The sequence below is a fragment of the Lactuca virosa genome, chromosome 4, assembly GCF_052849685.1.
Source record: "Lactuca virosa cultivar CGN04683 chromosome 4, Lactuca_virosa_CGN04683_v6, whole genome shotgun sequence".
Lineage (NCBI taxonomy): Eukaryota > Viridiplantae > Streptophyta > Magnoliopsida > Asterales > Asteraceae > Lactuca > Lactuca virosa.
In genome coordinates this window covers 95,723,785-95,735,135 of record NC_136429.1, presented here as the reverse complement: position 1 = coordinate 95,735,135, position 11,351 = coordinate 95,723,785, and positions in this window count along the sequence as shown.

The following is an 11,351-nucleotide window of genomic DNA, read 5'->3' as shown; positions in this document are numbered from 1 at the left end:
ATGGAATTGACAAAGAGAAGGCCACTCCTGATGAATTGCTCGCCTATAAAAAGCACTATAATGATGCCACAAAAGTTGTGTGCATCATGGTGGCTACAATGACTCTAGAATTGCAAAGGCAATATGAGGATTATTGGCCGTACGATATGAACAAGGACATTATGGAGAAATACCATAAGCGAGCTCGTCAGGAAAAGTACGAGGTGGTAAAGTCCCTCATTGCTAGCAAGATGAAGGAGGGTGAGTCTGTTGGTTTCCACGTTCAGAAAATGCAACGATATGTGGACTGGCTAATCAAGCTCAACGTGAATTTTGATGAAGAGTTGGTAATTGACGTAGTGTTGAACTCTCTTCCAATTTGTTATGATTAGTTCATATTGACCTATCATTTGGACAATAATGAAACTACTTTGTCACAATTGCACAACCTCCTGCGAATAGCTGAAGCGGGAATGAAGGGAAAGGGTATTGCCTCCACTCGTACTAGTGCACCTATTCTGGACATAGGGCAAGGGAAATGGAAAAAGAGGAATGGTCCTCCAAAGAAAAACTGGAAGGGAGAGTCCTATGTTGGGTCTTCAAGTACAGGACCCAAAGGAAAATCCAGTTCTGATGCTCCCCTTGTTTCTGGCCCCAAAGAGGCCACTTGCTTCTATTTCAATGATAAGGGGAGTTAGAAACAAAGCTGACCGAAATACTGGCAGGATATCAAGGATGGCAAGGTGAAGCCAACATCGGCAGGTATTTACACTATCTTATCTAATAACTTATCATATTCTTGTTCTTGGGTCATTGATACAGGATGTGGGTTTCATATTTGTTTTGATTTGTAGGGGATAAAAATAAGTGAGGATGTGGAACATGGAAGGATGAACTTGATCACGGGGAATAGGAGATCTTCACCTGTCACCAAGATTAGAGTTTATAGCTTAGTGCTTAGTAGTGGGTTAGGGTTAGATTTAATAAATTGTTGCTACTCATCATAGATGACACAAAACATCATTTCATTTCATGCTTTATTTAAACAAGGTTTTAGATACTCTTTTAATGATGAGATATGTTCTATTTCTGCTTATAAAAATGGTGTTTTTTATTTTGAAGCTTTACCTTGTGAAGGTGTGTATGAAACTATGATGATTGTAGACAATTTAGGAAATAGTGTTTTTCAAATTGATTCGTCTAATGGTATAGACAAAGCGTGCTTGTGGCATTGTCATCTTGGAAACGTTAACAAGAAATGTATGGCCCAACTCCAAAAGGATGGAGTGTTGGATTCATTTGACTTAAGGTCAGATGATACATGTGAATCTTGTTTGCTAGGTAAGATGAAGAAATCACCTTTCACTGGTTCTTGTGAAAGAGGTGAAGAACTGTTAGATCTCATAAATACAGATGTGTGTGTGGGCCCTTCATATCCACCACAAGGGATGCAAATCGATTCTATGTGACTTTTACTGATGATTATAGCATATATGGATATATCTACTTAATCAAGCATAAGTCAGAAACCTTTGAAAGATTCAAAGAGTTTAAACATGAAGTCGAAAATCAATTGGGCAGGAAGATAAAGATGCTTAGATCTGATAGAAGCGATGAGTATCATATCTAGTTCCACGATTACCTCAAGTAATGTGGAATAGTTTCACAACTGACACCTCCTAGGATGCCACAACTTAATGGTGTGGCTGAGTGGCGTAATCGGACCTTGTTAGACATGGTTCTTTCCATGATGAGTCGAGCTTCACTTCCGAGCTCATTCTGGGGGTATGCCTTAGAGACTGCCACCCACATTCTTAATCTTGTCCTGACAAAGAAGGTTGCCAAAACACCTCACGCGATGTGGACAGGGAAGGTTCCCTCGTTAGCACACATAAAGGTTTGGGGTTGTGAAGCTTTCGTTAGATGAGAGACTCACGACAAGCTTGAACCTTGAAGTGAGAGATGTATTTCCATCGGCTACCGACAAAAGTTCTTTGGATATTTGTTCTACAGACCTAGTGAGAACGTGGTCTTTGTAGCACGAATGGGAGTCTTTCGATAGAGAGAGAGAGAGAGAGAGAGAGAGAGAGATAGATAGATAGAGCTCATATGCAAAGAGGACAGTAGGAGTACATTTGATCTTGAAGAGATTCAAGATTCAAACGATGAAGGAACTTCTGAAAATGGTAGGGGTCAACCTGAGGAAGAAATTCCAGTTGAACCAATTGAAGAATCATTACCTCTTAGGCATTCCACTAGAATCAGAATGCAACATGAGTTATATGGTTACCATATCACTACAGATGGTGATACATTTATTAGTGATAGTACACTGGTAAATTTGGATGAACCAACTAACTATAAGGAAGCAATGGTAGGCCTTGAGTCAGCCACGTGGCAAGAGGCAATGAACAATGAGATCAAGTCCCTGTTTGACAACCAAGTTTGGAATTTGGTTGACAATGTACCAGGTCGCAAGATAGTTGGGTGCAAATGAATCTTCAAGAAGAAGACTGACATGGATGGAAAGGTACACACTTTCAAGGCTCGACTGGTTACAAAGGGCTTTACTCAAACCCCAGGGGTTGACTATGATGAGACCTTTTCACCAGTAGCTAAGATAAATTCTATTAGCGTAATGCTATCCATAGTTGCGTTTCATGACTATGAAATTTGGCAGATGGATGTCAAAACTGCTTTCCTTAATGGGAAGTTGGCTGAAGATGTTTACATGAGTCATCCAGAGGGTTTTGTGGATGCAAAGTGTCCAGATAAAGTGTGTAAGCTTGAGAAATCAATCTATGGATTGAAACAAGCTTCTCGCAGATGGAATCTTTGTTTTGACGAGAAGGTCAAAGAGTTTGGTTTCTCTAGAAGTGAAGATGAATCTTGTGTATGTGTCAAAGCTAGTGGGAGTATAGTAACCTTCCTAGTAGATGACATACTTCTTATAGGAAACGACATTCCAACTTTGCAAGAGTTTAAGTCTTGGATTGGAAAGTGTTTTGCTATGAAGGATTTGGGAGAGGCTGCTTATATTCTGGGGATAAGGATTTTGAGAGACATGAGTAAAAGGCTAACTGGACTTAGTCAAAGTACATACTTGGAAAAGGTACTAAATCGTTTTAGTATGGAGAATTCCAAGAAAGGAGAACTGCCCATACAGAGTAATACCAAACTGAGTAAGACTCAGAGCCCGAGTACTGATGCAGAGATAGCAGAAATGAGTTTAGTTTCATATGCTTTCGATGTTGGATCTATCATGTATGCTATGACATGTACTCGCCCTGATGTGGCTTTTGCTTTGAGCATGGTCAGTCGTTATCAAGGAAATTTGGGTACAGCTCACTGAATAGCTGTTAAGAACATTCTTAAGTATCTGCGAAGAACTAAGGGCTGGGTCCTTGTGCTTGGTGGCAGTGATAACTTAAGAGTAACTGGGTATAGTGACGCCAACTTTCAGACAAATAGAGACAACTTCCGTTCTCAATTTGGCTGGGTGTTTACCCTTAATGGAGGAGCGGTAACTTGGAAAAGTTCCAAACAGGGGGCAATGGTTGATTCTACTTGTGAATCAGATTACATAGCGGTAAGTAAAGCATCGAAGGAGGCTATTTGGTTGAAGAACTTCATCGGAGACCTTGGAGTTGTTCTAGCCATCAAGGAACCAATGGATAATTTTTGTGATAATGAAGGAGCGGTTGCCTTAACATAGGAACCAAGAGATCATGGTAGATCAAGACACATCGACAAAAAATACCATTTCATCATACATAGAGTAGAAGAAGGTCACCTCATTGTGAAGAGGGTATCGCCAGAAGAGAATCCTACAGATCCCCTCACAAAGGGTCTGAGTAGGGTCAAACACGTTCAACATGCTAGGAGCATTGGCCTGAAGGATGATATTAGTTTTAGTAGTTAGATAGTTAGTTTCGAAACTTGTAACGAAATAAATGTAATTGACTTTTGGTGATTAAATAATGGAGATTTATTTATAAGTTGGATTACTACCTTCTGTCAATTATTTATTTTGTGTTTCATTTTGCATGTTTTACTTCTCGAATAATTGGATTGTTCAAACATCCACATTCGATCAATATCATACTTTTGGAAGTAAGTAATGAATCAAGATTGTCATCAATTAGATTGTAGATTGTCTAAAGAGTTTTGGACATGGCAATAATGTTGCTGCAATATTCATGAGTACTTTGAAATGGAGATTTAAGTATTGGCTTAACCCACACTCACAAAATTACTTCATGGAATTTATCACGAGTTATTCCGAGACGGTAATATCTTATAATCTTTAAATAGAGATATATGAGTTGTTGTTTACAAATTGGTTGTGCATTGATGATACGTAAACGCATCAGTAACTTGATGTTATATATTGTTGTGCATGATTTGGTGAGTAAATAGTGCAAGGATATAAGTCAAAATTTATCTGTTCCTTTTTACCCTTAAAGCGAAAAAGCGATATCTTTGGGCCCCTCGATGATTTAGTGTTGATTTAAAGTGTCGGGCCCGACCAAGACTAAGTTGATGTGTTCGATTAGTAGTTCTTTGTCATTACAAATCAGAAATCGGGAAACAAAGTATTGGACACTGAGATAGATTTTGTTCCATGTCTCATGTATGGATGATATCTCGAAGAACGGAGGATTATATGATCACTTATCTTAGGAAACATAACTGACTAGGTTAGAGTTCGACAACGGCTTTTGAGAGCAACAATTTGCTGATCAGTTTAGAAGAATATACTGGCAATTATAGTTATTAGACTTATCCAAGTGGGAGACTATTGGATTAGATGTCTGATCCCATAACTATAATTGGTATATACTTGAATTAATAGTAGCACAGTCCTTTTGGGTTGCCCTCAAGACTAACAACTAGACAGGATGATTTTTGGATAGAGAAGTTGATCTATTATTTGTTTAATAAATTGAAATAAATAATTTGTTAATATATTATGAGAATAATATATTAATTAGAAATAGTAATATTTAGTTAATATTTAATCATAAATTAATTGTAATTAATTTTGGGATTAAAAGGATTATTTAAAAGTGTAGGGGCTGAAGTGCAATTGTTCAATAGTTGAGCAAGAGGCAATCTAGAACCATCCATTAGGCTTGGACAGTTTCTTGAAGCCAAAGGGGTTCTAGAATAATCCCTACTGGATAATCAGGAAAGTAGATAATTACCCGGTTTATGATAATCTTGGATTTGGGCTTATCTTGGGTTTCCTGACTGCACTATAAATAGAGCCTCAACCCTAGAAATTTCAGCCACCTGTTCCTTTGAAGTGCTAGCCGAATTTTAGAGACTCTCTCATCTTCCTTAATCATCTTCCTTTGCTAGTGTTGGGTGTGTACCACTAGAGGCGTGACATTTGTGACGTTTGCTCTCAAGGCTTCAACAACACAAGGATTTACATTGTTATTACTTAACAACAATCAAGGTATGATTCTTCTAACCGTATTTGTACTTTTTCGAAAATATGCTAGTGTTCTAGGGTTCTATTTTGTTTTTCAAATTTGTATGTTCAATTAGAGAAAACATAGATTAAGTATTAGGGTTGCATGTACACATAGGAATTATATGTTTTGCATTATACCCATCACTTTGTGTGTAGATTGTAGCCAGTCAGTTTGGGGCACAGACTCTCACCTTTCGGGAGTTTAAGGCTTGTGGAGCCCCGAGTTCTTCGGTAAGAAGGACCCTATTGCCAACAGACGATGAATTGTAGATATGGATAATGCTCGATGGATGAGGTTTGCATCTTGCCTTCCGAGGGATCGAGCTCGTGACTGGTTAGAGGAGGTTGGTCATTCCTTGGGAGCAGTGGTTATGGAGGCCATGATCTAGCTTGATTTTGTTATGAGATTCAAGGAAGAGTTTGCACCTACTATTAAGGTGCATCAGTTAGCAAGGGAGTTTCAGGACCATTTCCAAACGACAAAGATTATGGCAGAGATCACCGTCAATTTCAGGGAGAGGGCTTTACTGGTTCCGCTTTATGTTGCGGATGAGGAGATTAAAAAGACGAAATTTCATAACATGCTGAGGGATGATATTAGGGAGTTTGTTAGCATTTTGGGATGCAGGACGTTGGAGGACATGATTGACAGGGCTCGTGAGAAGGAGATTGAATTGGAGCTTCGGTCGAAGCGGAAGCCAACTCAGGTTCAAGAAGTTGAGGGACTGGCGAAGAGGCCCAATAATTTTGATTTCAGATCTAGAGGCCATCAGGGTTGGGGCCATTGTGGCAAGTGTGGTAAACTGTACAATGGAGTCTGTTAATCAGTGGGTTCGGGTTGCTACAGGTGCGGCAAGACTGGTCATGTTAATCAGGATTTCCCTTAAGGATCGGGTCTGATTTGCTTTCATTGAAATCAGATAGGCCACAAGAAGGAAAACTATCTGAGGTTATTAGGAGGAGTAGTGGGGGAACCCAGTCCAGCTACGTTAAGGATCACAGATGGCCGCCAGGGCAAGGCAGAGGCTTTAGTGGTGAAGAGCCGAGCTTTTCAGTTGACGGACGAGGAGGACCGAGAAACGCCAGATGTTGTCACATGTATGTATTTATCTCATAATTTTTCTTGCTTTAATTATTTATGCTTATGTTTTATCTGCTTATATTTAGGGATGTTCTTATTCAGTGGGAAGTTTGTTCATGTTCTTTTCGATTCAGGGGCTACACGGTCTTTTGTGTCTCTTGTACTTAGAATGAAGTTTGAGGATGCTCCAGGAGCATTGGATTACCCTTTAGAGGTGGAGATTGTGGATGATCGTATTGTGAGTGCTCCGAGTGTCCATTGGGGGTGCATTCTCAAGTTGTTACACGAGAAGTATTTGGTTGATCTAGTCCCTGTTACTCTGTGAGGGATAAATATCATTGTGGGCATGGACTGGTTGACTCAGAATAGGGCTATGATTTATTTCGAGCGTTAGCTGGTGAGGGTTCGAACCCCAAGTGGGGGAGAATTGGTTATTCATGGTGAGGGCACTTAGTAGGGACTGGCTAAGTTCAGTTGCGAGGGCTAGGAGGTACCTTCAGCATGAATGCTCTGGATTTTTGGCATATGTTATGGATACTTAGGTTGCACAGAAGAAGACTGTGGATGGTGTACCTATTGTTCAGGAGTTCCTAGATGTTTTTTCCTGAGTAGTTTTCGGGAGTGCCTCTTGAGAGACAGGTGGATTTTTGGATTGATTTGGTTTCGGATATGGCCCCGATAGGCAAAGTTTTGAATCGCTTAGCACCTCTGGAGATGCAAGAGTTGTCCATACAGCTGGAGGAGTTGTTGGGCAAGGGGTTTATCAGGCCTACTAGTTCGTCCTGGGGAGCATCGATTCTGTTTTTGAAGAAGAAGGATGTGTTGCATCGCATGTGTATCGATTACTAGGAGTTGAACAAGATGACGGTGAAGAATCATTATCCACTTCGGAGGATAGATGATTTATTTGATCATCTCTAGGGTGCATCTTAATTTTCTAAGATTTATTTGAGGTCTATGTACCATCATATGAGATTCAGGGATGAGGATGTGCAGAAGTTGGCCTTCAGGACTCTTTATGGTCATTACGAATTCGTGGTGATGCCATTTGGGCTCACCAATGCACCAACAACATTCATGGATCTCATAAACCGAGTGTGCCGACCGATACTGGACCGCTCAGTGATTGTATTTATTGACGATATCTTTGTATATTCTAAGACCAAGGAACAACATGAGGAGCACTTACGGGAGGTCCTAAAGACATTAAGGAGGGAGAGACATTATCTCAAGTTCTCTAAGTGCGAGTTCTGGTTACGTGAGGTGCAATTCTTGGGTCACCTTGTCAACCAAGATGGCATCTTGGTCGATCCAGCCAAGATCAAGATAATGATGTAGTTGGAGGTTCCGAGGTCACCATCTGAGATTCCGAGTTTCCTAGGGTTAAAAGGCTATTACCAGAGATTCATCCAGGATTTATCCAAGATTGTTGTTCATTTGACCCAATTGATGAAGAAGAATATTACTTTTCGGTGGGCGCCTAAGCAGCACGCGACAATTGAGACTCTAAGCCAGAGATTGTATGAGGCTCCGATACTGATCCTTCCCAATGGTATGGATGATTTTTTGGTCTATTGCGATGTGTCAATTATGGGATTTGGTGCAATTCTTATGCAGAGCGGTTACGTGATTGCTTATGCTTTGAGACAGTTGAAGCTTCATGAGGCGAATTATCCTACCCATGACCTGGAGTTGGGGGCAGGGATTTTCACCTTCAAGATTTAGTGATATTATTTTATGGGGTGCGGTGTACTATCTACACGGATCACAAGAGTCTAAGATATTTGGTAGACCAACTGAACCTGAATATGAGGCAGCGTAGATGGCTAGATGAGGGGAAGGCCAATGTAGTGGCCGATGCTTTAAGTCGTTAGGCGACTAGTACTCCTATTTGAGATCTATTTTTAAGGATGACTATCACTTCACCCTTATTAGATTTGATCATGGAGGTGCAGGTTGAGGGGTTGAAGAGTGAGAATTGGAAGAAGGAGAAGATTAGGGGTCAGATTCCCTTGTTTACCAGAGATAGTCCGGGTTTATTGACTAAGTGTGGTAGGGTATGGGTTGTTGTTTCAGGTAGGGTTAGGCAGACTTTGTTGGAAGAAGCACACAAGTCGAAATTTCCAATCCATCCAGGCGCCACGCAGATGTATAGAGATTTGAGACTGAGCTACCGATGTCTATATATTAAGAAGGATATAGTGTGGTATGTTGACCGGTGCTTGACTTATCGGAGAGTCAAGGCCGAACATCAGAGACCACACGACAAGATGTAGTCATTACCCATTCCCATGTGGAAATAGGAGGATATCATTATAGATTTCATCAAGAAGTTGCCAAGGACAGTGCGCGAGGTTGATTCTATATAGGTTATTGTCGACATGTTGACCAAGAGTGCTCATTTCATCCCAATTTAGGAGAGTTCGTCAGCAGAGTAGTTAGCTGAGATCTACATCAAGGAGGTGGTTAATTTTAGTTGTCATTGATCATGATGTTCATTTTACCTCCAGGTTCTAGAAGAAGTTACACGGGGAGTTTGGTACTCAGTTACTTTTCAGTACCGCTTACCACCTAAAGACTGATGAACTGAGTGAGCGAACTATTCAGACCCTTATGTTGCATGCATGCATGTTGGATTTTGGTTGGAGCTTGGATACCTACCTTTTTTGGCCGAGTTCTCCTACAACAACAGTTACCACTCAAGCATTATCATGCCTTCCTTTGAGAAGCTTTATGAAAGGAGATGTCAGAATCCGATTTACTGGGGTGAGGTCGGTCAACGAGTGATGGGGAGCACCAAAGTGGTACTCAAGACTACTGAGTTGATTCAGAAGATGTGGGACGGGTTGCGTACCGCACAGAGCAAGCCGAAGAGTTATGCTGACTGGCGTCGCTCTGAATTTGAGTTTCAGGTGGGAGATCTTGTGCTTCTAAAGGTGTCAACTTGGAAATGTGTCATTCGGTTTCAGAAGCGAGGCAAGTTAATCCCTAGATTTATTGGTCCATTCAGAATTATCTTCCAGGTGGGCAAGGTTGCATGCCAATTGTATTTACCCATCGAGCTTATCCAGATTCACAACACATTCCATGTCTCTCAGCTGTGGGAGTGTTTAGCCGATGATTTTGTAGTGGTCCCTTTGGATGACATTTAGGCCATTGAGTGCCTGAATTATGTGGAGAGACCTATTACGATTACTAACAGGAAGACGAAGACCATGTGCAAAAAGGATGTGGGTTTGGTGAAGGTGAAATGGCAGCACCAGAAGGGTTCCGAATGGAATTGGGAACCCGAAGATGACATGAGGGAGCATTATCCTAAGTTATTTGCAACAGTGGCTATCGAGGACGAAATCTGATTCAAGTGGGAGAGAGTTGTAACACACGTTTCCTAGTATGGTTCTACTGAATTTAATTTTATTTATTAAGTTTTGGGATTTTATCTAGGCCACGACGTGGTGATGGAATGAGTATGACGTTGCAGCCTTGTTCTGAAAAACACGCATTCATGAATCTCCACGACGTGGCAAGCTCTTGGTAATGAAATCTAGGTTTCAAAACCCTAAATTTCGGGATTAGTGCCCTATTTAAAGGTACTAACTTTCAAGGTTACCTCATTTGGCAGCTTCCATCCTTTGAGAACGACCTCCACCCAAACCCTACCCTCTTTTTATGAGTTTTAAGAGTGTGAAGCTATTTTTGTGAAGCTTGGAAGAAGGAGTTTGATGATATATGGTCCATTGGCATGGCCTAGACTGCTCCAGCGCGCCAGCCTAGCCTGGCGCGCTCCTGCCAGCCCTGCCTGGCGTTCCCTTGCGAGCCTTGCTGGGGACTCCCTTGCCAGCCCTGCTGGGGACTCTCCTGCCGGCTCGGCCATGCGCTCCCTCGCCTGGCACTCCCTTGCCATCCTCTCCTGGTGCGCGCCCGCCAGCCCTGCCTGAGGCGCGCCCAGCTCCTTGCTAGTTGGGCCTGAATTGGGCTGGCCCAAGGCCTGACCTAATTGTCCCCTATATAATGAATAGTATCTCCTCCATGGAGAGGGATCTTTCCCGAGTGGCTTAGCAGCCACCATGGATCTTCTTCCCCTTGGCTCAGCCGCCGCCCTATACTCCGGCCGGGTGGTTCAGCCGCCACCCGCCGCCGTCAACCACCATACACCACCACTAGCACCAAGATAGTTCTCTCCAGCTATGGAGGACCATCTCAGATCTTCTAGCTGATCTAACTTGACCGTCGGAGTCCGCTCCCGGGGCACAGTCCCTGGGGCGGCTCTAACGACTTTGCACTGTGATGTCAGATCTCCGCCATAGAAGAAGACCAGAAGATGTGCCGGAGGTCGATGTCGCATCATTTGGCGCCATCCCGGACTCGAACAAGCAGCCATCATCTTGTTCTTGCCTAGATCTGTTCAGATCTGTTGTGCTTCAGCTCAGGTTCTTCTCAGATCTGTTCATTTCTAGCACCACTTGGTTCAGATCCGTTTGGCTTTGGCCAAGATCTGTTCAGATCCGTTTGGATCTTGCCAAGATCTTTTTCAGATCTGCTTAACCATCGTTTAGATCTCAAGATCTACTCCATTTTCAGTTCAGATCTGTAGATCTATTTTCGTCTTGAAGCTCAGATCTCAAGATCTGTTGAGTTCTTAACTCATCTAAACATTTATGAAGCTTGCAAAGACATTTTAGATCGATTAGCATTTTTAGCTTAGATCTCTAGATTTATACATTCTTTGTTCACTTATTCATCTTTCAAGTTTAAAAACACAAATTCAGACCCATTTTTGTTTATGTTTTGGGATTTTTTCACCAAGCT